The sequence below is a fragment of the Myotis lucifugus genome, unplaced genomic scaffold (genome assembly GCF_000147115.1).
Source record: "Myotis lucifugus unplaced genomic scaffold, Myoluc2.0 scaffold_222, whole genome shotgun sequence".
Classification (NCBI taxonomy): Eukaryota; Metazoa; Chordata; class Mammalia; order Chiroptera; family Vespertilionidae; genus Myotis; species Myotis lucifugus.
Genome location: NW_005871270.1, coordinates 263,492 through 268,609, shown reverse-complemented (window position 1 = coordinate 268,609; position 5,118 = coordinate 263,492). Strand labels below are relative to the sequence as shown.

The following is a 5,118-nucleotide window of genomic DNA, read 5'->3' as shown; positions in this document are numbered from 1 at the left end:
GTGGGGTGTGTAGGTCGGTCGGGTCATGGAATATGCGGCGCAGGGGAGGCACGCACGAGTTGAGGCTGGGAGAGTTGGAAGGGGTCGACCTCAGCGAACGTATCTCAATCAGTTTGAGGACGTTTTTAGCAAAGGCCAGCTTAGGAGTACCCTAATTTAGTTAATAACAATGTACCTACCTATATAGTTTAAGTTTAAAAAATTTGGCTCTCAAAAGAAATTTCAATCGTTGTACTGTTGATATTTGGCTCTGTTGACTAATGAGTTTGCTGACCACTGGCCTGGGGGATCGGGCTGAAACCGGCTCTCTGACATCCCCCGAAGGGTCCTGGTCACACTCTGCAAAGTTGCTGTGGTACAGGGTTGGAATGCAAACACAAGTGTGCAGTAAACCAGATTTGGGCCGACAGTGCTTCAGCAACAACATAACCCACGGCCAAAGGTGGAATTGCATGGCCCCGCTAGGAATCTGGCTCCCTCCTCTCTGGTTTCAGGGTGCGTCACCTGAGAACCGAGGCTGCCAAGTCACTGCAGCTCAGCAGCTCCTGCATTGAGCGTCTGCCCCCAGGTAGTGAGTGTGCGTCATAGCGACCAGTGGGACAGTGGGAAGGACACTTAGCATATTAGCCTTTTATATATATATATAAAATTCTAAATAAAAAATAAAATTCTACATAAAAATTCTAATTATTTAACAGTGCAATTCTCTCTCCAACATTCCTGATCCCCCTTATTCTGCTCTGTTCTTTCATATTACTTATATTTTTCAACATACCAACTCTCAGTTTTCATTTATTTCCTTATCTGAATTGTCAGGTTTTTAAATTCTTTTTAATTCTCACCCAAGGAATGAGAATTTTTTTTCCATTGATTTTTAGAGAGACTGGAAGGGATGGGGGGGGGGGGAGAGAGAGAGAGAGAGAGAAAGAGAGAGAGAGAGAGAGAGAGAGAGAGAGAGAGAAAAAGGAGAGAGAAACATCGATGTGAGAGAGATACGTCGATAGGTTGCCTCCCACACATGCCCCAACAGGGGCCGGGGATCAAACCTACAACCCAGGTATGTGCACTTGATCTGGAATTGAACTGGAGACCCTCCAGTGAGCAGGCCAGTGCTCTAACCACTGAACCATGCCAGCCAGGGCAGCTTTTTAATTTTTAATGTATGATATAGTCCTACCATACACATTGTTTAATATTATGAGAAAGAGAAAGTCAGCTCCTGACATCCAGAGCTATCCTGGCACTCACACCTAGGCCTTAGAATAGCTAGGAGTTGGCCTGGTCCTCAGAGCTCAGCCATGGTGTTCTCCAACTGAACACAAACAATTTTACAGAACGCAAGCATCAGATAGAGACAAACTATGATAGAGGCAGACAGAACAAGATCACTCCATGATCATGTCTGAGTAGACAAAAACAAGGATGTTGTGTAAACCACCAAAATGACTGAGCACCTGCTTCTTACTGGATAATATGAGTGACTACTGCTTCTTTCCAAAGTACAGCTTTAACTCTGCTTTGTTCCTCCTGCCTTCGGCATAAAAATTATTAAAATACTTAATCACACAATTATTCCTGCCTCTGGAAAGCACCCAATCCAGAGCAAAGCCCTGCTTCCTTAAATCCTCCCCCAAATCATCTTGCCCAAGCTCAAACTCCATAATAGATCCTTTATGGCATCCTATTACTGAGATGCCCCACTGACTCTATGGTTTACTGTCTCCCTCATTACAATGAGCCAATAAACCCTACTTTGATCGATTATAGTCTTTGACTGACAGACATTGACGCATGTTACATATGGCTATACCAAATCATACTTTTAAATTATAATACAGCCCAAAGCTTTAAAAACATTTAAAAATATATTTTTATTGATTTCAGAGAGGAAGGGAGAGGGAGAGCGAGATAGAAACATCAATGATGAGAGAGAATCATTGATTGGCTGCTTCCTGCATGCCCCCTACTGGGGATTAAGCCTGCAACCAGGGCATGTGCCCTGACCGGAAATTGAACCATAACCTCCTGGTTCATAGGTTGACTGACATTCAACCACTGAATCATGCTGGCTGGGTTAGCATAAGTATTTTAAAATAATTTAAGATTATTTTGCTGCTTTGTTCAATACATGGCTCATAGTTAACTTAGCTTGATACAATTTGTATTTTCTTGAGCTGAAATTTAAGAGTATTTTCAGTACCTAAACATGGAGCTTTTGCCTACAGCCTTTAAATTCTTAGATATAGTACAATTTTCTTTGCTCTCCTCTTTATCAGATACCTCAGGGTGGGAGTCTGCTTGGTGGGTTCATGGAATAGCAGGCAGCCATTGTGCTGGAGCTCATTGAATGACGGTAAGAGTGGTAAGAGATGTAGTCAGGTATGTGAGGCTGGAGGCTGAGTTCAGATAACAGATACTGTTTTTGTTGTTGTTTTATATTTTTAATATTTTTATTGGTTTCAGAGAGGAAGGGAGAGGGAGAGAGAGAGATCATTGATCAGCTGCCTCCTGCATGCCCCTCATTGGGGATCGAGCCCACAACCCTGGCATGTGCCCTTGACCAGAATCAAACCTGGGATCCTTCAGTCTGCAGGCCGACACTCTATCCACTGAGCCAAACCAGCTAGGGCAGGATATTGGGTTTTATTCTAAGAAGAAACCTTATGGAAAATTGAGAGGAAGGAGTAACGGGATCTGATCCACATTTTCAAAGAATCACTCTGATCGCTTCCCGGACTTTTGGCTAAGACCAAGTGTAGTATCTGTTCTTATCGGTTTAACATATGACACGTCTTCTATCTGAGGACAATATATTAAATGGATTTTTGGAGCATGGAGATGGAATAGGAGCTTGCTCCGTCCATTCCATGCATCGACCCAGTATTGCAGTACCTCTGGGAACGGTGCACACACACACACAAAAGAATCACCTGGCTGCTTGGTGGAAAACAAATTATAGGGGCCAAAGTGGAAGTAAGAAGACTTGTTAGAAGGCATTTGCAGGAGCTCAGGGTGCAAAATGACAAAGGATGGTAGCAGTAAATGTGGTGAAAACTTGTCAGATTCCAAATGCATTTTGCTGATGGAATTGGATGTGAATTATAAAAGAGAGAGAGGAGTGAAGGATGACTCCGAAGTATTCAGTCTGAGCAACTGGGTGAATGCAACGTCATTTACAGATACAGGAAACTCTAGGAGAGGTTTTCTGGGCGGAGGGTAGGGTTGTGGTGGAGAGGGGGATGACCCAGAGTTCACTTTAGACATGTTAAGTTTGAGATGACTGTTAAGCAAGTAGAAATGTTGGGCAGGCAGGTGAAAATACATGTCTGAAGTTCAGAAAAAAAGTCAGGACTGGAAGCATAAATATAGAAATATTCAGTATATAGATTGTATGTATATATATTTATTATATTATGGAAAAATTTTAAGCATATACAAAACTAGAGATAATAATGTAATGAATACTCATGTGCCCATTACTTAGCTTAATAAATTACTAATATTTTGTTAGTCTTGTCCCATCTTCTCCCACTATGCCCCGGTTGGAGTAGTTTAAAACAGATTATGTATATTTACTGTTTTCCCTGTAAAAACTTTCATTTGTAATACATTGTTTTTAAAGTTATTGGACCAGATGATATCACCCAAGGAGCGTGTATAAATAGAGAAGAAGTGGGAGGACTGATTCATGACACTCCACCTTTAGATGTTAGGAACAGGAGGAGGAATCAGCTGATGGGACTGAGGAGGAGCAGCAAGTGAGATAGGAGGAAAAGTGTGATGAGTGTGGGGTCTTGGGAGCCAAGTGAAAAATAGAGGGAATGATCAATTGTGCCAAATGCTGTTGAGAAACAAAGAAAGATGAGGACTGAAAAATAACCACTAGTGAGCTTTTATTTTTTAATTGAATTTATTGGGTGGCACTGGTTAATAAAATTATAGGTTTCAGCGCTAGCTGGTTTGGCTCAGTGGACAGTGTCGGCCTGTAGACTAAAGGATCCTGGGTTTGATTCTGGTCAAGGGCACATGCCCGCGTTGCGGGCTTGATCCCCAATAGGGACTGTGCAGGAGGCAGCAGATCAATGATTATCTCTCATCATTGATGTTTCTATCTCTTCCTTCCTATCTGAAATCAATAAAAGATATATTTTAAAAAATGATAGGTTTCGGGGGTACAATTCTCTAATACCTCATCTGTATATTATATTGTGTGTTTACCATCCCCAATTCAAGTCTCCTTCCATCACCATTTATCCCCCTTACCCTCACCACTAGTGGTCTTGATGAGAGCTATACGAGTGGGGTTATATGCAGAAGAGCTTGATTAAAATGAGCTCAAGAGAAAATGAGAGGAGAGGCAATAGGGACTCCAAGGACACACAACTTTATAAGACATTTTTTTTTCTGTAAAGAGGACCTGGGAAATAGGGTAATAACAAGAGGAAGATGTAAAGTTCAAGAGAGGTACAATTTTAAGATAAATTACAGCATGCTTGTGAGCTCATGGAAACAATCAAGTAGAAAGGGAAATTCTGATGATATAGAAGAGGGAATAATTTAATGAGCTAAGTCCTGGAGTAGGTAAGAGAAAGTGAGATCTAGGTTTTATATCATTCGTTTCAGTAGCTATAGGAAAGTCTAAAGATCCAGGCCTTACCTCTGTGGGTCAGGTCCTAGGGCAGAGGCATAACCACACCCCCTCCTTATCAGCACTAGTTCCAAGGAATAAATATCTTTGCCCCGAGGAAGGTGGGGACTTATTGAAATAAATGGGATCCTCTATCAGTAAGTGGAGTCATTTGGATATGTCTTATCCATTGTGGAGTCTACATCTATCCAGTGGCTCTCACTGAAAGTAGTTCCTGTGCCTAGCCCCAGCTATACAGTGATAGGTCCAGGTTGGAACACAATCCAACCATATCTTTTTTAGGAATGTCAAGCTTTGCCTGAAGTTCTAATATCAAGTTTCAGCATAGCTCTGAAAACAAAAATTTCAGTTATGTAGAATAATAAATTTCTTTTTAAAAATGCTTATTTGAGTTGAATTTTCTATTACTTGCAACCAAAAGCATCCTCTTGAAGCACAAAGAAAGGCACCATTTTCTACTAGATCATGCA

At 41.4% G+C, this 5,118-nt stretch overlaps 1 non-coding gene across 1 annotated transcript; it reads left to right on the top strand.

Moving 5' to 3' along the window:
* Positions 1–2,723: 2,723 nt before the first annotated feature.
* Positions 2,724–2,914, top strand: LOC111827802. The gene has a single exon (XR_002831527.1). It is a non-coding gene; the product is annotated as a U2 spliceosomal RNA (small nuclear RNA).
* The last annotated feature ends 2,204 nt before the right edge of the window (positions 2,915–5,118 follow it).